At 44.1% G+C, this 24,409-nt stretch overlaps 1 long non-coding RNA gene across 1 annotated transcript in view; it reads left to right on the top strand.

Annotated features, from left to right (window-relative positions):
* LOC138759281 (uncharacterized) overlaps window positions 1-12,809 on the top strand; it is a 40,168-nt gene extending 27,359 nt beyond the window's left edge. The window contains exons 2-3 of the long non-coding RNA XR_011354691.1: window positions 10,393-10,462; window positions 11,573-12,809. This is a non-coding gene — a long non-coding RNA (uncharacterized lncRNA). The remainder of the gene's footprint in view (window positions 1-10,392; window positions 10,463-11,572) is intronic.
* The last annotated feature ends 11,600 nt before the right edge of the window (window positions 12,810-24,409 follow it).

Genomic DNA, 24,409 nt, shown 5'->3' with positions numbered 1-24,409 from the left:
GGAGTTATCTACCCTTATTCTCTTTAAGACAACAAGCACTTCCTCCTCTTTAATCTCCATAGGTTCCATGACCTCATTGGTCATTTCCCTTACTTCCCACGACTTTATGCTCATTTCTTTAGTGAATAATGAGGGGAAAAAAAAACATTTAAGATCTCCCCTTCTCTTCTGGGCCCATAAAAAGCTGATCACTCTGATCTTCAAGGGGCCCATCCTTTTGCTCTTAATATACCTGTTGAAACCCTTAGAACTTTCTTTCACATTGTCTGCCAAAGCAACCTCATGACCTCCTTTAGCGTTCCTGATTTCTTTCATGAGTTGTTTCTTTCTTTTTTTTTATACTCCTCAAGTATCTCATTTGCTTCATGTTGCCTACACTTGTTATACACATCTCTCTTCTTCCAAACCAGATCCTCCAATATTCCTCACAAACCAAGGTTCCCTGTACCTTCTAACCTTGCCTTTGATCCCTGACAGGAACAACAAACTTGTACTCTCAAACGTTCACCTTAGAAGGTTCTCCACTTACCTTGCACATCCTTGCCGGAAAACAACCTATCCCAATCCATGCATTCTAGATCCTTTCTCATTTCCTCAAAATTGGCCTTTCTCCAATTTAGAATCTCAACCCATAGCCCAGATCTATCCTTTTCTACAATTAACTTGAAACTAATGGCATTATGATTACTGGACCCAAAATGTTCTCCTGCACATACCTCTGTTACCAGTCCTGTCTCGTTCCCTAATAGGAGATCTAGTTTTGCACCCTCTCCAGTTGGTTCCTCTATATATTGATTTAGAAAACTTTCCTGAAAGCATTTGACAAACTCCAAGCCATCCAGCCCTTTTACAATATGGGAGTCCCAGTCAATATGGGGAAAGTTAAAATCACCTATCACAACTTTGTTTTCTGCAGCTGTTTGCTATCTCTACAAATGTTCTCCTCCAATTTTGGAAGTTTTCATATCTTAAAATCACTATAAATCCAAATTCTTGTGACAAATGATTGGTTTAAGTTCGTAAAATGCTTCAAAATAGGTGTCCAAAGGAGGTTGATTCCATTTCAAAAGCACTACTTTCTTTCTGCTGATTATTATTTTCATGCAGCCTGATGCCAAATCACTTTCTTCCATTTTATACTTGCAAACATAAAAATTAGTCCCTAAGGGAGCAAAGATTCATATGTATAAGCATGCTCACAGCAGCATCTGGGTAATCTGAAAAATACTGTCTTGAAATTATCACGCAAACGGTTTGTTTGGAAATCAAGGTCTCCTCGTTCCTCAGAAAGAAATGAGGTCTACAGTTTTTTTTTATAAATGAGAAAAGGGGTAAGACCAAGATAGATCAGCAAATTACAGTCTCAAGAAATTTCACCTGAAGTGGCATATTTAAGTCTTTAAGTCTTGTCAAGTTGGGTTCCACTCAAAATGTTCGCTTTTGTAAATGATACCTATTGGTTTTAGATGTATTCCAGCTGCAGAAAGCCTTAACCCAGTGGTTCTCAACCTTCTTCTTCCCACTCACATCCCACTTTAAGTGATCCCTCTGCCATCGGTGCTCTGTGATCGATAAGGGATTGCTCAAGGTGGTAAGAGAGTGGGAAGGGAAGGTTGAGAATCAATTGTTACTGAAATATTTTGCTTGAGAAAAATTGCCATTGGCCCATTTCCTTTGGAGTTACGAAACCATGCACATAATGAGTCAATTAAGTACGATTAAAACAGTGGTTTTCAAGCTTTTTCTTTCCACTCACATACCACCTTAAGCAATCCCTTACTATTCACAGAGCACCTATGGTAAATGGATTACTTAAAGTGGTATGTGAGTGGAAAGAAAAAGCTTGAAAACTACTGCCTTAAACCAATATTCAGGTTTGCTTCATTCAAAATTCATAATCACTACATTGATGGATTAGAGGTCAATTCACAGGACAGAGAGAACCACTGGAGTCTTCCTCCCTCCACCTATCCCCGTGATCTTCCAGGATCATTGTCTGAAGGAGGCGCCCTTCCACCCTGTACACAGCATCTTTCAGTTGCTCCTATCAGGAAACAGATCCAGGAGGATCAGAGCCAGCACCAGCTGAGCAACAGCTTCTTCCCACGGACAGCGGGAATGCCGAACAACCAAAGGAACTGCTCACACTGACCACCCGAGACTCCCAGATTTCCAGAAATGTTTTCATTTATTTATTTGTACAGGCAGTCCCCCGGGTTACGAATGTTCAGGTTATGAATAATTTGTACTTACAAATGTGCTGCTTTCCAATTCTCACCGTGCACATAAATGTGCATAATGTTACCTCACAAACAAGGACCTGTTCCGCCTTACGTACAAATTCAGCTTATGGACAGACCCAGGTAACTGAACTCATTCGGTACCTGGGGACCGTCTGAATATATGAATACTTGTCCTGCATATGCATTGTTTGTCTGTATGTAGTGTTATGCATGTTCCTGATCTGCATGTTTTTCACCAACAACTGGAGATGGTCGTTTCATCAGATTGTACTTGTGCAATCAGATTGCGATAAACCTGACTTGAATTGTCAATTGCCAAGGCAGATAACCTAAATATTAACAAGAAACATTATATAGATCGGTCACTATACTGTTCACCACTGAATCTTTCAATGGCTGCTAGCCCTCCACCATCAGACTCCTCAACGACAAACTCAGATACCCATTTAAAGACTTACTTGGCAACTTTATTGATTTTCTTTTTTTTATTCTCTCTGTATTGCACAGATTGTTTACATTCGTTATCTGTTTACAGTTCTTTGTTTTGTTTACGTGTACAGATTTTTTTTTTGCGCTACCAGTAAGTGGTAATTCTGTCTCGCTCACAGGAAAAAGAATCTCAGGGTTACATGTGATATCATGTATCTAATAGATTTCTTTAATAAATGTCATGATGATAAATCTGAAATCTAATGGTTCTTCTCTTTAATTGACTATTTGCACACAGACAGCAATAAACATCTGCTGACAGATCTAATATTCTTGTCATAGTCGCAGGGGCAGAGCAAGGAAACCCTGAGTGTGCACTGTTCTCTAGATCCCCATGCACACCTATTTTATTCTCCCCTCATTCCCTTCAATTCACACCCCCCCCCCCAAGATTTAACCACTCACCTACAAACAAGGCTACACTACAGTGACTAATTAAGCCACCCTGTACATTTTTGGGATACGGGTAGAAACCACAGCGCCGAGAGGAAGTACTCGCAGTCATGGAGAGAAGGTTCGAACTCCTCACACGAGGTCAGAATTGAACTTGTCACTGAAGCTCTGAGGAAGTAGCACAACCACTAAGGAATTTCTCCCAATAGTAACTGCCATTAATTTCAATCCCTCTGTTGTGTGCATCGAAAGAACCAAAGACTTGTTGATCCAAACCAAGGCTTTAATTAACTAAAAGACTGGAGCATTTCACAAGTAGGTCGACCAGTCCAGAATGATCTGGTCTGGCTAGGAGCAATCCTTTAAGACCTGCCAGTAGGTGAGGCTACACTCTCAACCAATCACAGTCATCCTACTCTACCATCTTTCTCTTGGCTTGGCTTCGTGGACGAAGATTTATGGAGGGGGTAAATGTCCACGTCAGCTGCAGGCTCGTTTGTGGCTGACAAGTCCGATGCGAGACAGGCAGACACGGTTGCAGCGGTGGCAGGGGAAAATTGGTGGGTTGGGGTTGGGTGTTGGGTTTTTCCTCCTTTGCCATTTGTCAGTGAGTGGGCTCTGCGGTCTTCTTCAAAGGAGGTTGCTGCCCGACAAACTGTGAGGCACCAAGATGCACGGTTTGCGGCGATATCAGCCCACTGGCGGTGGTCAATGTGGCAGGCACCAAGAGATTTCTTTAGGCAGTCCTTGTACCTTTTCTTTGGTTCACCTCTGTCACGGTGGCCAGCGGAGAGCTCGCCATATAACACGATCTTGGGAAGGCGATGGTCCTCCATTCTGGAGACGTGACCCACCCAGCGCAGCTGGATCTTCAGCAGCATGAACTCGATGCTGTTGACCTCTGCCATCTCGAGTACTTCGACGTTAGGGATGAAAGCGCTCCAATGAATGTTGAGGATGGAGCAGAGACAACGCTGGTGGAAGCGTTCTAGGAGCCGTAGGTGATGCCGGTAGAGGACCCATGATTCGGAGCCGAACAGGAGTGTGGGTATGACAACGGCTCTGTATACGCTTATCTTTGTGAGGTTTTTCAGTTGGTTGTTTTTCCAGACTCTTTTGTGTAGTCTTCCAAAGGTGCTATTTGCCTTGGCAAGTCTGTTGTCTATCTCGTTGTCGATCCTTGCATCTGATGAAATGGTGCAGCCGAGATAGGTAAACTGGTTGACCGTTTTGAGTTTTGTGTACCCGATGGAGATGTGGGGGGGCTGGTAGTCATGGTGGGGAGCTGGCTGATGGAGGACCTCAGTTTTCTTCAGGCTGACTTCCAGGCCAAACATTTTGGCAGTTTCCGCAAAACAGGACGTCAAGCGCTGAAGAGCTGGCTCTGAACGGGCAACTAAAGCGGCATCATCTGCAATGAGTAGTTCACGGACAAGTTTCTCTTGTGTCTTGGTGTGAGCTTGCAGGCGCCTCAGATTGAAGAGACTGCCATCCGTGCGGTACCGGATGTAAACAGCGTCTTCATTGTTGAGGTCTTTCATGGCTTGGTTCAGCATCATGCTGAAGACCTGGCCAGGTTTCCTGGTGCGAGAACACAGCCTTGCTTCACGCCATTGTTAATGGAGAAGGGTTCAGAGAGCTCATTGCTGTATTTGACCCGACCTTGTTGGTTTTCGTGCAGTTGGATAACCATGTTGAGGAACTTTGGGGGGCATCCGATGCGCTCTAGTATTTGCCAAAGCCCTTTCCTGCTCACGGTGTCGAAGGCTTTGGTGAGGTCAACAAAGGTGATGTAGAGTCCTTTGTTTTGTTCTCTGCACTTTTCTTGGAGCTGTCTGAGGGCAAAGACCATGTCAGTAGTTCCTCTGTTTGCGCGAAAGCTGCACTGTGATTCTGGGAGAATATTCTCGGCGACACTAGGTATTATTCTATTTAGTAGAATCCTAGCGAAGATCTTGCCTGCAATGGAGAGCAGCGTGATTCCCCTGTAATTTGAGCAGTCTGATTTCTCGCCTTTGTTTTTGTACAGGGTGATGATGGTGGCATCACGAAGGTCCTGAGGCAGTTTTCCTTGGTCCCAACAAAGCTTGAAAAACTCATGCAGTTTGACATGCAGAGTTTTGCCGCCAGCCTTCCAGACCTCTGGGGGGGATTCCATCCATACCTGCTGCTTTGCCATTTTTCAGTTGTTCGATTGCCTTATATGTCTCATCCTGGGTGAGGACCTCATCCACTTCTAGCCTTAGGGGCTGTTGAGGGAGCTGGAGCAGGGCGGAATCTTGGACTGAGCGGTTGGCACTGAAAAGAGATAGCAAGTGATCTGACCATCGGTTGAGGATGGAGATCTTGTCGCTGAGGAGGACTTTGCCGTCTGAGCTGCGCAGCGGGCTTTGGACTTGGGGTGAGGGGCCGTACACAGCCTTTAGAGCCTCGTAGAAACCCCTGAAGTCACCAATGTCCGCGCTGAGCTGGGTTCGCTTGGCGAGGCTAGTCCACCACTCATTTTGGATCTCCCGGAGTTTGCGCTGAAGATGGCTGCATGCGTGATGGAAGGCTTGTTTCTTCTCTGGACAGGACGGCTTTGTAAGGTGAGCCTGGTGGGCAGCTCGCTTCTTTGCCAGCAGCTCTTGGATTTCCTGGCTGTTTTCGTCGAACCAGTCCTTGTTTTTCCTGGAGGAGAAGCCCAGTACCTCTTCAGTGGATTGCAGTATGGTAGTCTTCAGCTGATCCCAGAGGGTTTCAGGGGACGGGTCCGTGAGGCGGATTTCATCGTCGAGCTTTGCTTTGAGGTTTCCCTGGAAGTTTCCTCTCACTTCGTCTGACTGCAGGTTTCCAACATTGAACCTCTTTCTGGGGGCTTTACTGTTCCTGGGCTTTGGCTTGAAGTGAAGGTTGAGCTTGCAGCGAACCAGCCGGTGGTCAGTGTGGCATTCCGCGCTGGGCATGACCCTGGTGTGGAGCACATCTCGTTTGTCACTTTCACGCACCAGGATGTAGTCCAGGAGGTGCCAGTGTTTGGATCGGGGATGCATCCAGGTGGTCTTAAGGCTGTCCCTCTGCTGAAAAAGGGTGTTTGTAATGACAAGCCGCTGTTCTAAGCAGAGCTCCAACAGGAGGTGCCCATTGTCGTTGCACTTGCCGACGCCATGCTTGCCCAGGATTCCTGGCCAGGTTTCTGAGTCTTTGCCGACGCGAGCGTTGAAGTCGCCAAGGATGATAACCTTGTCGGCTGTAGGGGTGCGTTGGATGAGGTTGCGCAGGTCGGTGTAGAACTTGTCCTTTTCTGCTGGTTCCACCTGGAGGGTTGGAGCATAGACACTGATGAGGGTGATGTGACGCTTGTTTTGAAGGGGGAGTCGCATGGACATGATTCGGTCCGAGTGGTCCGAGTTTGGAGGCAATGAAGTTCTTGACCATGAAGCCTACACCAGATAGGTGTCGTTCATCCAAAGGCTTGCCAGACCAGTAGAGTGTGTAGCCCGCGCCGCGTTCTTGTAGGCTGCCTACATCTGCCAGGCGGACTTCACTGAGAGCGGCTCTGTCGATGTCAAGTCTGAGGAGTTCATGTGCAATGAGGGCAGACTGACGTTCAGGTCGGTGGCTGTCAGCCTTGTCTAGCATGGTTCTGATGTTCCAGCATGCTAGCTTGAGTTTGTGAGCATCTTTTGAGGGGGAGGACGTAGAGGGGGAGGACGTGGAGGGGGAGGACGTGGACCTGTCCTCGGGCCTGCGCAAAGGAGCTTTTAGGTGGAGTGCAGTGTGCGCAGTACTGGCCCCACCCTTTACACCCATGGTTCGTGTGCCGTGGCCAAGCAAGCTGGGACGTGGCAGCAAGGTCCTTGGGTCGTAGGTTTTATATCAGAGTGGCCTTCTCCTATGCAGGTTTCTTACTCGGGCTGGAAGGGTCTGCCTCCCCTCCTAGGTCGGTCCATACTGCCCGGACCGGGGCCGAGGCCGCCGCTGCTCTCCCTGTGCCCTGACTGGGGCCGCCGCCTCCAACTCTCTGCCTGGACCGGGGCCGGTGCTGCTCTCCCTGTGCCCGGACTGGGGCTGCCGCCGCCTACCCTCAGTCCGGATCGGGGCCGGGGCCGCCGCTGCTCTTCCTGTGCCCTGACTGGGGCCGCCGCCTCCACCTCTCTCATCTACCATCTGTACATATTTACATATATGGTGATAGAATCTGTACAATCACACCCCCTTATTATTAGTGGACTAAACGGTCACTGTTTCTTCATGTTCCGATGATATGTAACCATCTGTCTAAACTGTGGAATCCCTAATGAGGAAAATCCTCAGCACCAACTGTGTGGAGTTTGCATATTCTCGGGATGCTCCCATTTCCACCTACATGCTAAAAACATGCAGGTTGGTAGGTTACATGGCAGAATGTGTGGGGTGGGGGGGTGGTTTGATGAGAATGAAAAATAGGATTCATGTAGGATGAGAATTAAATGGTTCAATGGCCAGCATGGACTCAATGGGCTGAAGGGCCTGCTGTTCACAGCGATGAACCGCTGAGAATAACCAAGTATCCACAATAAGTTGGTTCAGGCTAACATCAGGTAGTTCCTGATTTCAACCACATTTCTCCTGAAAGACTATCTGCATCATCTTAGCACCAAATAAAAACTCATTGCCCTCTAACTCAAGCAGAGGACGGCAGTCTACAACTTGCTACCATTCACTAATTCATTGTATCCAGTCAGAATTGAAATAAGCCAACCATCTGTCTTCAGGGGAATCCAAGGACAAAGAGGATCGGCAGCACTGTTGGTATAGCAGTTAGCGCAACACCTTTACAGCGTCAGTGATTGGGACCGGGATTCAACTCCCACGCTGTCTGTAAGGAGTTGGTACATTCTCCCAATGTCTGCATGGGTTTTCCCCAGGGGCTCTTGTTTTCTCCCACCATTCAATACTTACCTGGGTGGGGGGGGGGGGTATAGGTTAAATAAGTGTAAATTCAGCGGCATGCCAAAATGGCCTGCAACCATTGCTGTTTTTCTAAAAAAAGTATCGTTGAATCCAAGAATCCAATAAACCAAGATTTTTATTAAATAGGTGATCAGGTTCAAAAGGCCATCTGGCTTTTGCTATTAATGTTCTTATCTTTCAAACAAGAAGTTTACAAAAAAATGTTGGTCTTTGGTCTTTACTCCTGGCACAAACTTGAGAGTCAATGATCATCCATGCAAGGAGGAGAAAACAAACCAGAAGGCACAAGATTGATTTTGCAGATGATATCTCTGTCAAATCAGAAAGAAATCTCTGTGATAATGTTTGAATGTAAAATGGTGTGGCATTTAGTGTTACTGATTCACCACACCACAAGCCAGGAGTTTGATGCTGCCTGGAAGTTGCTGGTGAAGTAAGATGCCTTATCAGCTAAAGACATAATTTCACTCTTTTCCCAATTTACCTTATATCCCAATTATGCACCATACTGTTCCAAACGTTTATGCAAAACCTCCAAAGATTGCAAAGGATGTGTTAAATATATCAAGACATCATCCGCAAACAAGTTTATCTTATGTTATTCAGAATTCAGCTTTTAATAGCACTAACTTGCCTAATCGCCTGTGCCAAAGGTTCAATAACCAATGCAAACAGAGCTGGTGACAAAGGGCCGCCCTGTCTGGTTGATCTAGATAACGTAAAAGGTATAGACATCTGTCCACGTCACCACTCTCACAGTGGGATTTTTATACAAAGCCTTAATCCAACCAGTAAAAATTATTCTTTTCCAAGATTTTGAACAAAAACCTCCATTCCACTCTGTCAAAGGCCTTTTCTGCATCCAAAGATCACCATTGGTTGGTCAGATTGCTGCCGAGAAATATTAATTAAAGATATCAACTTTACCACATTGTCTGCTGAATAACGGTTCTTGATAAAAATCTGCCTGATCAACATGAACCAAATCAGGTAAACATTTAGCCAATCTATTAGCCAGAACCTTGGCTATAATCTTATAATCCACATTTAGCAAAGAAATAGGTCTATAAGATCCCACCGTCAAAGGGTCTCTATCCTTTTTAATAATTGCTTTAGAAAAATAATCTGGTAAAGAGCCAATTTCTGCCGCCTGATCTAAAATCTCCATCAACAAGGGAACTAATAAATCTTGAAATTCCTTATAAGATACAGAAGTAAACCCATCATTGCCTGGAGACTTACCACTTGGCATAGACCGAAGTGCGTCTATTAATTCTTTAACAGTAAAAGAAGTATCCAATTCCTTAACCTCCTTGTTGTTCAAAGAAGGTAAAGTTAAGCCAGATAGAAAATTTTCAATATTAACCTCATCTTGCAATACCTTTATTTTCAATTTCTCATAAAACATACAGAACTCATCATTAATCTCTTGTGGTTTATACGTAATTCTTGAATGCTGCCTAATGGCATTTATTGTTCTAGACGTCTGTTCCATATTTAACTGCCATACTAACACTTTATGAGCTCTTTCCCCCAACTCATAATACCGCTGCCTCGTCCTCTGTGATAGCTTTTCAAATTTATATGTTTGTAACAAATTATACTGGCCTCTGCTTTCAAGAAAGCCTGTGAGCTGAACATCAGTGGTCGGAAAGATAACAGAACGTGTACTGGGGGAAGAGAATTAATGAATGGTGTTCAAGATAAATAGAATAAATTTAGAATGTGGAAAATTTTGATTATATTTAGATTGCAAGCAGACATTTTTACCACTCTCCATTATTACTCAGTAAATTGGTTGGTACTGTTGCACAGGCATCGTGGAAATGCATGTTAAGTATGCAGCCAGTGCTGCCAAGCTTTGTGAAATCCTAGTACCGTAGACAGCGACCCCCCCCCCCCCCACTCCACTGGCTGCTCTGCTCCCACTGCAATTGTGTTGAAGCCACAGCGCTACTGCGCATGCAAGGCGTGATAGTTGAAACAGAGCTTGGCTGGAAGCAGACACCATTGCAAGAAGCTTTGTATTGTTTGAGTTTAACAATCAAGTGTTCAATTAAGGTTAACACTTCCATTGTCTGGTTATTTGGTGCAAATACAAATACCATATTAAAACTTGTGGAACTAGCCAATAGTGATTAGTTAGAAAACACCACTACTCCTCATCCTAATGTTCAATGAAATCAAGAATTGTCAGCGATGCGCTTAGAGATCACGATTATGGTGAGTTGTTTGAGTTGAGCAGGATTCAGATTAATCTCCACTGAAGAAGCTTGACTTCATCCAGATGCCAGTAAGTGCTCCCATCCTGAACCTTTCCTCCCTCCGTCAGAGACCAGAGCTGCAGCATAAAGCAAGGACAAGATGAACAGAGAAGATTGCCAAAGAGATTTTCCCCAATGGTAAGTGGGACAACAAATGAGCTCTACTATCTAAAAGCACCTGGTCAAAGAATGCAGGGAATACCAGCAAATTAAAAACCTGGTCTTCATGTTACACATCATCCCGACTTGGAAATACACCTCCATTGTTGCTGGGTCAAAATCTTGGATGTCCCTCCTTAATATCACTGTTAAAAAGCACTACTAATTGGTGTGATGACAGACAACCAGCCTTCCTGAACTATGCGAGTACGCAAGTTTAGAATTGGTTTCAAAACTATGATGTATGAAGGGAAAATTCCATCTTCATAATATTGAGCAAAAACAATTGGATTGCAGAAGCCTGTCAAAGGTCAGCAATCAGCAATAAGCTACCAAACAAGCTGAGTGGTTTACTACAAAACATTTGAAAGATTAGTTCCGCAGCACCTTTCACAGTCATCGAATCAGCTCTAGTTCCAAATCAACTTGGGGCAAATTCCAACCAGGACCATCTTCAATGCAAATGGGTCTCAGAGAAATTTGAAGACACATTTTGTTTATATTAATTGAACCTTCATATTTTCCACCGTACTCTTGACAACCCCACATACACCATCCTCTTGTGAAACTATCTAGATTTTTTTTGTATTATCACAAGATGGACATTTTAGAATCCACTTGAAAACCAACCTATCCCTTGGAAATATCAAACCAATGGCTCATTTCACGGATTGGCAATGAAGCCTCTTTTCAATTTGCACATTAATAGTTGATCATGGCAGGTCATTAATTTGTTTACATTAATTGCATGACTCAAATCCCAGCCTTTCAAATATGTTTAAAATTAATGTTGACTTGAGGCTAAGGTCTGAATATTGTCTAAAATGGCACATCTGCCTTCATGGTATGCAAGCTTGAAGTCTTGAGCTTGGTAAGTGCAAGAGGACCTGGTGGTGTATTTGAATGAGTGTCCTGATTGATGTAACTGGGTGAATGAAAGGGAGTTTTTCAATGAGCGGTCCAGTAGCACTGATGCTGTGAAAGAAAGAAAGGATGACATTAAACTTGGTTGAATGGTCATTAAAACCTTTCCACTATTTGGTGCTGCCTCCTCCCATTCATTTGACATCCTCTTTCTGCTTTCCCCAGAAATATCAGTGGCTTTCTACACCTCTGCCTCCAGAGACTTCCCCTTCTCCCCAGGCCACGTAGAAGATCAGAATGCCTGCTTCAACACTGGTTCCAAATGTCTTCTCGAGGAGAACAACTTCTGCAGGAACTTAGCTACATGACACTCTTGGTTTTGAATGGCACTCCCCTGCTGCAACAGGAGATACCCACCACAAAAAAATACCCTGCACATACAAACTAAATGATAAACAGAGTGATTAGCACTAGGTAGATACAAGAATCCAGATAAGGAAACTGGAGAATGAAAATTATGATTCATCACGAGGACAAATGATCATACAGAAAATCAATTATGTACACCACCACAGTTCACATTTTAACCAAATTATCCCCAAAAAAATGCTTAAGATGTGGACTATTCCAGTAACAGAGAATCATAAGCTGGGTATGTCGGCAGAATTGTCATACTTTACTGCAAGATGCCCGCTGGGCAACAGGCTCAGATTAGTCTCTCACCTGAAAGTCTTCTCCCTTCATTCTTTACATTTAAATATAAAATTGCTTCCAAAGAAAATTGTTTCTTGCTTGGAATTATAATGTCCTGCAAAACCACAATGACTACACTTTAAAGATATTGCACTGGCCCACAAAGAATTTAGTAGCACTCTAGCTCTTATCAAGGAGTTATAGAAGTGCGTAAATCTTTCCCGATTATTTCCTTTGTGGAAAAACCTTAGGATGCTTCATCAGATTAAATAAGCTGGTTTATAAATGTACATTGCTCATTTCAAGCTAGTAATAATTCCTCTGAAAAATATTTCCAGAATACTGCAGCTTTCCCAAGGGATCGTAAGGATGGGCTAGCAAGGGATCGTTAGCTCTCATTTTGGTTCATTTGGAATAACAAGGTGGTACATACAGTAGGCTTGACGAACCCACATACATCCAGTCCTTCTGGTTGCGCACTCTCCCAATGAAAGCAAGAATACCCATTGAGGATACATTAAACTTTTGAAACCCAGACATATCCAGCAATGCAAGACAGTCGACAGTGATTGTGATTTAGCCAAGTCAACTAAAGACGCATCGACTGGTAATCTCCTTCTGTTGAGCAATCTCTTAACAGCAGAAAAAGTAATCAACGTGTGAACCTTAATTCCTTCTACAACATCTTCATACTGTAAAAAGTATTCACTTGCTGCAATGTACATCTTCACTGGACAATTTGGGTAGAATAAAAATGATTTTATGAACACTTACGATGTATGCTTATATTTTCCAGAGGAACTTAAATGTTGTGCAAATTCATTTAAAGGACAATACTTCCTTTACCCCAAGCCAAAGGGAATTGCTTTGCTGCTATAATCAGTTTCCTGCTTTAGAGTGAAAATCTAAATCATAACCCCCTTCTAATTCCACGATTATGATTTAGCACCTCTGATGTCAAACGAAACAAGTAGCATTTGTCATAAACCACTTACCCACACCCCACCAGCTTTGCAATTCATTATCACATTTTTACATAGTCACAGGAATTAATTCCTTTCAGGATTAAAATCCCATTTGAAAAGTACTCAGCTAGTTTAAAATCAATCTGATAATCTCAAGAAGATGGGATTGTTGCACCTTCTTTGGATAAAAAAGCCCGAACACACTCATCAAATCAATAGAGGATGAATGGATTTCAGTCCAGGTCAGGTGCTTATTGAATAAAATTGAACATGAACTGACTGTTTCCGCAGTTTTGTGAGACAGTCAATTAGCAGTCAACCATGATCAGTGAAACACATGATCATGCGTACATGTTCCTAATCCTTTGCTTCCCACTAATAGTGATCAATAGAAAAATATTATTACTGACAGCTATGCTTTAAAATATTAGTCCATCTCTTGCATTAGTGATGAACTACGTAGCCTTCTGCGAGCAGCTGAAGAAATAAGGTCAACGGTCTTCGGAGTTCAAAACATGAGAGGTTATCTTAATGGAAAAAATACTGAGGGGACAAGACACCATGGAAGTAGAGACTTTTCCACTCGGGCAAGAATCTTGAACAAAGGAACATAGTTACAAGATTGAAATTGTACATTGAAAGTTGTGAATCTTTGGAATTCGCTACTCCAAAAGCGAGTGGAGGCTGGAGGCAAGATGTTCCCCCTAAAACTTTCCCCTTTCACCCTAAAGCCACGTTCTCTTGTATTTATCTCTCCTCTTCTTCTTTGGCTTGGCTTCGCGGACGAAGATTTATGGAGGGGGTAAAAGTCCACGTCTGCTGCAGGCTCGTTTGTGGCTGACAAGTCCGATGCGGGACAGGCAGACACGGTTGCAGCGGCTGCAGGGGAAAATTGGTTGGTTGGGGTTGGGTGTTGGGTTTTTCCTCCTTTACCTTTAAAGAGGAAAGAGATGGTCATTTCCAAGATCAGGGAATTGAGGGCTGTGGAGAACTGGTGCACAGGAGGAGATGAGAAGCAATGCAAAATAAATGGAGACAACACAAACCGCAACAAACATCCTGGAGGAAACTGGCAGCTCAAGCAAGAGAAAATTCTTTTTCTCCCACGGATGCTGCTCAACCTGCGGAGTTTCTCCAGTAAATTGTTTGTTCAAAACAAATGGTGATGCAGGATTGAGGGGCTGGTAGCCTGTGCCTGATCCTTTGATCTCGTGTTTGTATATCAGAGAAAGGCAGTAGCACCAAGTACAGGAAAATCCCTGATATCCAGCACCTGATATCCGGTTAATGCCGGTAAGTATATTTTCCGGTTGCTTGAGACTTACTCTTACATTGCCTAACTAATACACCTGCATTAAAAATAAACTGCTTAAAAGACAAAAATACCATCATGGACTTGGACTGAACAAACTTCACTTGTATGAATTTAGCATTTCACTTTATTTTCAGTCACATTCTTTGAAAACATTTAACCGTCTGCAGGTTCCTCCCTCTCCCCTGAGTCACCCTAAAGACAAACAATAACATTATAGGTAACTAACACCCCCCTCCCCCGAGTTTGCAGATAAAGCTTCTGACCCGGGGTGACTCTTACTAAGCAAGGATAAGGAGCCACTTACCCCAACGGCAAGCAGAATCTACCAGCTCTTCATCCTGGGTGACCCCATTGCTGTTTCACACAACTTTATTCAAACAGCTGCTATGAGCAAAGCACGACCAAGGCACTCCACTGGCTGAATATTTGCTCCCATCTTCACCAAAGTTTTATGCGTCTCTTCAGAGAACATTTACTTTGACAATTTTTAAACTTACGCATTTTTTACCTATTATTTTATTCATTTATTTTCATCAATTTTTTTTGCCTGTTGCTTGAATTCCAGACACCAGTGGCTTTTACTGTATTTATTGAATAAGGTAATCCCTCATCTCCAGGACCCAGTACACTAGCTGCCCACACCAGGTTACAGCTCCCTTTTTCAAATGATAGAACTTTTCTTTCATGGTGTTCTGAAGATTGTTGCATGATGGCATGCTCTAACTTTATCATTCCTCTGAATCCTTTTCACCAATGTTCCCTGGAACACTGAAATTCTTACTTGCTGCAGCCACATGTGAACAGATAGATGTGTTCAATGGATGAGAGGTCAGAGACCATGATGCACTTGACTTTGTTTGTCATTTTCTACATTCCTGGGCCCTCTAGTTTCCATGCCAGGCTTTAATGGAAAGAGCCCTTATACTTTCTACAATGCACCAGTAAATGTTTAATCAAAATATTTGACGACATGCCAAAACTCCTCAGACGTCAAAGAACGTGGAGACATTAGTAGGCCTCCTTTACAGTTGTTTCAGTGCGCTGACTCCAGGAGAGATCTTCTGATAAGTGGGCTCCCAGGAACCAACCCAATGGATGTTGTATCTCTCTCCTGCTGTGGCCATAGCTAGGATTTTCCAATGTCTCATTATGTTTTCAGTTTACAAAGCACATTTCTTAAGTAGCCCCTTTTACAGACAGTTATCCGCATGTAATTATCTTTATCATTTCCAAGCTAATTACTGACGGCAAGTTACATTTGTAAAAGCTTGAAGGTTGCTTTTCTGCTAATATTAGTGAAATCATCATACCCACTAGCTTGTTACACCCTAACCAACACTCCCTCTGCCTGGAGTTTGATTTGAGAGCCCCAGTTTCAGGTATCAGTGGGACATGCAACTTTCCAGCAATAACAGTGATTAAGCATGGAGTTGAACACATTCCATAAAAATGTGAAAGAGGAAGTTGTGGTGATATGTAATTACACCACTAGGTCACCAGGGGTCATCCCAGTGACCTTGTATATAAAACAGTCCAGAGCTACATCTAGCCTTCCAGGTTCGTCTTGCAGAGAGACAAATCCTCTTAGTGTACATATTAGTTTATTAAAGCTGTCTTATACTTGCACTGCTGTTGTGGTTATTGTCAGTACAGAAGTCTGCTATTTACACCCTATCACAGAAGACCAATGCCCCTTCCATGCATATCTGATAGAAGCAGAATTTATCTCGTGCACTCTTTGCGGTGCCACAACTTTATCTTAATCTTTCTTAGCTGCAATGCTTGCCCTCATATTTCAATGCACAAGGTCGCTCCACACAAAACAAGATATTGAATTCTCTGAAGCATTTTTCACATTTTTATTAATTTAATTTCACTTGGAAAGAACCTAACTGATATATTAGAAATATTTCATTTAATCAGCTACAGCTGTAGTTATTATGGCTCATTAGCCACAAGGTAAATTGTTCCCCGAGCTTTTGCCTGCAATATAAAATAATCACTTTCCTAATCCACTATTTAGTGGAAATTAGCATTCCCATCTAATATTGAATAATAAATATCATCAGTCTCAAGTACAGAACTGCAACCCAAAGAGATGTTGCCAACTTGGTAGAGGAACAAAAACCTCCATTAGAAATTATAGACTGTTAAAGACTGATTTCTATCCCAGGGGGAGGTTGTGGCTTAATTAATGGAGAAGTTATGCTTATTACAACTTTGGATGCAAATTCTGGAGGATATTTCTTATGATGGATAATCTTCACCTCAACACTACATGGGTATTTGAACTTCCAAAACATGGAGGACTGTGCATAATTTGATACTTGATAGTCATTGTGGAAAGAGCAGGATGAAACATCTATTTCTATGTATGTAACTCTACGACTAGGCAAATTGAGCCGATGTACTCTTAGCTTGGCCCAAACCCAGCATACTTACCAGGGTTCCCTGAATGTTCATTGGATAGATGCCTTGCATTGGAGTCAGAGTTTTTTAGCATCAAAGCAGGACCTTCTGCCCAATTAGTCTATGCTGACCAAATGTCCACCTAAACTAGTCCCATTTGCTTGTGTTTGGCCCACATCCCTCCAGTTCCTTCCCAACCATGTGCTTAAACACGTCTTGAATGATACAGTTGTACCCGCTTCTGCTACTTCCTCTCTCAGTGGGTCCCACGCACCTTCGCCCTATGTGTGAGAAGGTTTCCCCTCCTTGCATCCTCGGCTAAGGCTTTAAATGGAGAGGTTGATTGGTCAGGGATAAGAAAGAATGTACAACAGCAAAATAATCATGACCTGTTCCCCACATGATAATAGAAGTTTAATTTGGATGAAAATGCCAAGGAACAAGAAAGTCCACACACACCAAAACCACCAGACACAGCAGTAAAAGGAACCACTGAACCATGTGCATGTTTCCAATTATATCAAGCGATCCCTGCCCAACATTGCACCCATATTCATTCCCTAGCTTTGGCCATCCCAGCAAGGAAGGATATCAAATGTAGGTTTCTCATCAGTAGTGCTGCTAGCTCCCTTTTGGGGAAACACTCAAATTTCATTTGCCACTGTCATGAAACACTCCACGAGACAATGCAACCCCTTTAGGTGTAGCAACTCTCTGAAGAGGCAATTGTCAGAAAAAGCTCCAAGAGTTTATGGAAGCTAGTAATAAATTTTTATTCATCAATCACCTTTCAGGATCTCAGAGTTTCTGGAGGCAGATACTCAAACTTTTTTTAAAAATTTTTAACATACAGCACAGTTACAGGCCCTTTCATCTCATGACCCTGTGCCACCCAATTAACCTACAACCCTGGTACATTTTGAATGGTGGGAGTAAAACAGAGAAACTAGAGGAAACCCACACAGACATGGGGAGAAGATACGAACTCCTTACAGACAGCGGCGGATTCAAACTCTGGTCACTGGCACAGGAACAGCATTGTGCTAACTCCCGCCTCAGACAATTTTGAAAAGAGGCCCATCTTTCAACAGCTATACTCCTGTTTATTAGAATCTAGGCCCGCCTTATATGTTCTTCAAACTTCCAAGCATCAAAATATCAACCAGGTAGCCTGCAACAATTTATTGCCCTTTCCAAAGGCCCAAAGTTTATAAATATCCCGAATGAATATGTACTGTATTGGAAAAGACCAGACTACTAATCACGAGAACACTTTAGAGCCCTTTGTCTCATTGGATCTGTCGGTAAAAATGTGTTCAGTCCATGAGTTCAAGGATCTGCTCTTTGACTTGCGAAGCAACAAGCTAGTCTCGATAAAAGGACCCAACCCAAAAAGTTCACAGGCCATTTCCCAAACCCATCATCTTCCACCAGTTTCAAATTGTTTGTTAATAAATTCTAAAGTTTCTTGTATTTTTACCCTGAGGGTCAAGAATGTTTGACCAGGACCCCTTGATTGTTTCCTTGAAATCTCCACACAGCAAAATGGTACAGCCTTCATATCAAGAAGAATTATTGAGACCCACTAACAAAACTCAATCAGTAAAATCGCTTCTTGTTTCCCCAGAATCCCTTGGGGGCTATCAGCAATTCTCTGAAGAGGTACAGGTCGTGCTTTGAAGAACTGAGGTGTGGTATTGTACTGATAGGTTTTCCTCCATAGCCTTTGGAAGACTACACAAAAGAGTCTGGAAAAACAACCAACTGAAAAACCTCACAAAGATTAGCGTATACAGAGCCGTTGTCATACCCACACCCCTGTTCGGCTCCAAATCATAGGTCCTCTACCGGCATCACCTACGGCTCCTAGAACGCTTCCACCAGCGTTGTCTCCGCTCCATCCTCAACGTTCATTGGAGCGACTTCATCCCTAACATCGAAGTACTCGAGATGGCGAGCTCTCCACTGGCCACCGTAACAGAGGTGCACCAAAGATGAGGTACAAGGACTGCCTAAAGAAATCTCTTAGTGCCTGCCACATTGACCACTGCCAGTGTGCTGATATCATCTCAAACCGTGCATCTTGGCGCCTCACAGTTCGGCGGGCAGCAGCCTCCTTTGAAGAAGACCGCAGAGCCCACCTCACTGAGAAAAGACAAAGGAGGAAAAACCCAACATCCAACCCCAACCAACCAATTTTCCCCTGCAACCACTGCAACCGTGTCTGCCTGTCCCACATCGGACTTGTCAGCCACAAACGAGCCTGCAGCTGACGTGGACATTACCCCTCCATAAATCTTCGTCTGTGAAGCCAAGCCAAAGAAGAATAGCCCCTACAGGTTACTGTATATATGAGGCTGGCCTGCCCACTAATGACTCATCCCTTAATTCTCCTCCCCTTTTGCCCTGTCCATAAAGATTGCATTACTTCCCCTTTTTCTGGCATTCCTGTACCTGGATCCAGGCCAGGTGCATTAAACCTGTTATTCCTGCAGCCTATGGCTCTGTGGTTATTAATAGAGCCTATCAGGTATCCTTCTCCAGCTCAATCTCACCTCTCAAGTTCAACCTGAACTTTCAAGTTCAGCCTGAAACATCTTGCCAAAGGAACTCTGGAAGGATAAAAAGTTCCAGTCACGTTCAATTTGTTTTGTGCTTTGCAACAACACCACTCATGTATGAGAATCTGAATCTGTGCAAATACAACACAATTTAAGAACCATGCTGTTGGAGAGCAATATAAACCATAGAACACTACAACACCTAAAATGAGCCATTCAGCCCTTGTAGTCTCTGCCAAAATATTGTTCCGCTAGTCCCACTGACCTGCACTCATTCCATCGCCCGCCAGACCTCTCCCATCCATGTATCTATCCAATTTATTCTTAAATCTTAAGAGTGACCCCTCATTTACCACGTCAGATGGCAGCTCGTTCCACACTCCCACCACTCACTGAGTGAAGATGTTCCCCCTAAAACTTTCCCCTTTCACCCTAAAGCCACGTTCTCTTGTATTTATCTCTCCTCTTCTTCTTTGGCTTGGCTTCGCGGACAAAGATTTATGGAGGGGGTAAAAGTCCACGTCTGCTGCAGGCTCGTTTGTGGCTGACAAGTCCGATGCGGGACAGGCAGACACGGTTGCAGCGGCTGCAGGGGAAAATTGGTTGGTTGGGGTTGGGTGTTGGGTTTTTCCTCCTTTGCCTTTTGTCAGTGAGGTGGGCTCTGCGGTCTTCTTCAAAGGAGGTTGCTGCCCGCCAAACTGTGAGGCGCCAAGATGCACGGTTTGAGGCGATATCAGCCCACTGGCGGTGGTCAATGTGGCAGGCACCAAGAGATTTCTTTAGGCAGTCCTTGTACCTTTTCTTTGGTGCACCTCTGTCACGGTGGCCAGTGGAGAGCTCGCCATATAACACGATCTTGGGAAGGCGATGGTCCTCCATTCTGGAGACGTGACCCACCCAGCGCAGCTGGATCTTCAGCAGCGTGGACTCGATGCTGTCGACCTCTGCCATCTCGAGTACTTCGACGTTAGGGATGAAAGCGCTCCAATGGATGTTGAGGATGGAGCGGAGACAACGCTTGTGGAAGCGTTCTAGGAGCCGTAGGTGATGCCGGTAGAGGACCCATGATTCGGAGCCGAACAGGAGTGTGGGTATGACAACGGCTCTGTATACGCTTATCTTTGTGAGGTTTTTCAGTTGGTTGTTTTTCCAGACTCTTTTGTGTAGTCTTCCAAAGGCGCTATTTGCCTTGGCGAGTCTGTTGTCTATCTCGTTGTCGATCCTTGCATCTGATGAAATGGTGCAGCCGAGATAGGTAAACTGGTTGACCGTTTTGAGTTTTGTGTGCCCGATGGAGATGTGGGGGGGCTGGTAGCCATGGTGGGGAGCTGGCTGATGGAGGACCTCAGTTTTCTTCAGGCTGACTTCCAGGCCAAACATTTTGGCAGTTTCCGCAAAGCAGGACGTCAAGCGCTGAAGAGCTGGTTCTGAATGGGCAACTAAAGCGGCATCGTCTGCAAAGAGTAGTTCATGGACAAGTTTCTCTTGTGTCTTGGTGTGAGCTTTCAGGCGCCTCAGATTGAAGAGACTGCCATCCGTGCGGTACCGGATGTAAACAGCGTCTTCATTGTTGGGGTCTTTCATGGCTTGGTTCAGCATCATGCTGAAGACCTGGCCAGGTTTCCTGGTGCGAGAACACAGCCTTGCTTCACGCCATTGTTAATGGAGAAGGGTTCAGAGAGCTCATTGCTGTATCTGACCCGACCTTGTTGGTTTTCGTGCAGTTGGATAATCATGTTGAGGAACTTTGGGGGACATCCGATGCGCTCTAGTATTTGCCAAAGCCCTTTCCTGCTCACGGTGTCGAAGGCTTTGGTGAGGTCAACAAAGGTGATGTAGAGTCCTTTGTTTTGTTCTCTGCACTTTTCTTGGAGCTGTCTGAGGGCAAAGACCATGTCAGTAGTTCCTCTGTTTGCGCGAAAGCCGCACTGTGATTCTGGGAGAATATTCTCGGCGACACTAGGTATTATTCTATTTAGTAGAATCCTAGCGAAGATTTTGCCTGCAATGTAGAGGAGCGTGATTCCCCTGTAGTTTGAGCAGTCTGATTTCTCGCCTTTGTTTTTGTACAGGGTGATGATGGTGGCATCACAAAGGTCCTGAGGCAGTTTTCCTTGGTCCCAACAAAGCTTGAAAAACTCATGCAGTTTGGCATGCAGAGTTTTGCCGCCAGCCTTCCAGACCTCTGGGGGGATTCCATCCATACCTGCTGCTTTGCCACTTTTCAGTTGTTCGATTGCCTTATATGTCTCATCCTGGGTGAGGACCTCATCCAGCTCTAGCCTTAGGGGCTGTTGAGGGAGCTGGAGCAGGGCGGAATCTTGGACTGAGCGGTTGGCACTGAAAAGAGATTGGAAGTGTTCTGACCATCGGTTGAGGATGGAGATCTTGTCGCTGAGGAGGACTTTGCCGTCTGAGCTGCGCAGCGGGCTTTGGACTTGGGGTGAGGGGCCGTACACAGCCTTTAGAGCCTCGTAGAAACCCCTGAAGTCACCAATGTCCGCGCTGAGCTGGATTCGTTTGGCGAGGCTAGTCCACCACTCATTTTGGATCTCCCGGAGTTTGCGCTGAAGATGGCTGCATGCGCGACGGAAGGCTTGTTTCTTCTCTGGACAGGACGGCTTTGTAAGGTGAGCCTGGTGGGCAGCTCACTTCTTTGCCAGCAGCTCCTGGATTTCCTGGCTGTTTTCTTCAAACCAGTCCTTGTTTTTCCTGGAGGGGAAGCCCAGTACCTCTTCAGTGGATTGCAGTATGGTAGTCTTCAACTGATCCCAGAGGGTTTCAGGGGACGGGTCCGTGAGGCGGGTTGCATCGTCGAGCTTTGCTTTGAGGTTTGCCTGGAAGTTTCCTCTCACTTCGTCTGACTGCAGGTTTCCAACATTGAACCTCTTTCTGGGGGCTTTACTGTTCCTGGGCTTTGGCTTGAAGTGAAGGTTGAGCTTGCAGCGAACCAGCCGCTGGTCAGTGTGGCATTCCGCACTGGGCATGACCCTGGTGTGGAGCACATCTCGTTTGTCACTTTCTCGCACCAGGATGTAGTTCTCTTGTATTTATCTCTCCTAATCTAAGTGGAAAGAGCCTACTCACAAATTTACTCTGTCTACACCCCTCAATTGTTTAAACCTCTATCAAATCTCTCCTCATTCTTCTACGCTCCAAAGAATGAGGTCCTAAACTGTTTAATCTTTCCCTGTAACTCAACTCCTGAAGACCCAGCAACATCCTAGTAAGTTTTTTATGCACTTGTTCAATCTTACTGATATTCCCATTGTGAGGTGACCAGAACTCTATGCAATACTCCAAAGTGGCCTCACCAATGTCTTATACAGCCTCACCATAACATCCCAACTCCTATACATAATACTTTGACTTATGAAGGCTAAGATGTTAAACCCGTCTATAACCTTGTCTACCTGTGACGCCACTTTCAGGAATTTATGTATCTGTATTCCCAGATTCTTTTGTTCCTCCACATTTCTCAGTGCCCAACCATTTGCTATGTATGTCCTACCTTGGTTTGTCCTTCCAAAATGCAAAACCTCACACTTGCCATAAATTCCATCTGCCATTTTCTGTCCCATTTTTCCATTTGGTTCTGATCCCTCTGCAAGCTTTGAAAGCCTTCCTCACTGCCCACAATTCCTCTAATCTTAGCATATCAGCAACCCAGCTAATCCAAATTACCACATTATCATCCAGATCATTGATGTAGACAACAAACAACAATGGTCCCACTATCGATCCCTGAGGCCCACCACTCATCACAGACCTCCGGTCTCTGAAGCAATCATCCACTACCACACTCTGTCTTCTCCCATTCAGCCGATTTCAAATCCAGTGTAAAACATCCCCATGAATACCAAGCATCTGAACCTTCTGAACTAACCTCGCATGTGGGACCTTGTCAAAGACCTTACTAAAGTCCATGTAGACAACATCACAGCCTTTTCCTTCATCTACTTCCTTGGTGACCTCCTTGAAAAACTCTGTAAGATTTGTTAAACATGACCTGTCACACATAACACCATGTTAGCTGTCCTTAATCAGCTCTTGGCTGTCCAAATATTTGTATATCCATTCTCTCAGAACACCCTCCAATAATTTACCTACTACTGATATCATGTTCACCTGCCTGTAATTTCCTGGTTTATTTTTAGAGCCTTTTATAAACAACAGAACAACATGAGCTACCCTCCCATCCTCCAGCACCTCACCCGTGGCTAAGGACATTTTAAATATTTCTGCCAGGGGTCCTGCAATTTCTATACTAGTGTCCCTCAAGATCTGAGGGAATAAATGACACCTGGGTGATTTATCTGTCTTTATTCCCTATAAGGCAGCAAGCACCTTCTCTTCTTTAATCTCTCTCTATATGTTCCATGACACTTCCTTCCTCATACACTATGCCACTTTCCTAAGTAAACATTGATGCAAAAAAAACTGTTTAAGATCTCCCCCATCTCGTGAGGCTCCACACAAAGATGATCCTCTAGGGGACCAATTTTGTCCTTTACTGTCCTTTTACTCTTAACGTACTTGTAGAAGCCCTTCGGGTTTACCTTCACATTATCTGCCAAAGCAACCTCATGTCTTCTTTTTGCCTTCCCGATTTCTTTCTTGAGATTTTTCTTGCATTTTTTATACCCAAGTACCTCATTTTCTCCATACTGCCTATGCTAAACACCTTCTTAACCAGATCCCTTAAAAACCAGGGTTCCCTATGCCTGTTACCTTTGCTTTTAATCCTAACAGGAGCATGCAAACTCAGCAAACTCAAAATTTCACCTTTGAAGGCCTTCCTCTTACTGAACACATCCTTGCCAGAAAACAACTTATTCCAATCCACTCTTCCCAGATCCTTTCTCATTTCCACAAAATTGGCCTTTCTCCAATTTAGAATCTCAACTCGAGGATCTTATCCTTATCCACAATTAACTTGAAATCACTGACATAGTGGTCACTAGATCCAAAATGTTCACCTACTCAGTCTTCTGTCACCTGACCTGTCTGGTTCCCTAATAGGAGATCAAGTATTGCATCCTCTCTCATTGGTACTTCTCTATATTGATTTAGAAAACTTTCCTGAACACATTTGACAAACTGCAAGCCATCCAATCCT

The sequence above is a fragment of the Narcine bancroftii genome, chromosome 3 (genome assembly GCF_036971445.1).
Source record: "Narcine bancroftii isolate sNarBan1 chromosome 3, sNarBan1.hap1, whole genome shotgun sequence".
Lineage (NCBI taxonomy): Eukaryota > Metazoa > Chordata > Chondrichthyes > Torpediniformes > Narcinidae > Narcine > Narcine bancroftii.
Note: the sequence above shows the minus strand (reverse complement) of the source record. Positions and strands in the feature narration are given on the sequence as shown.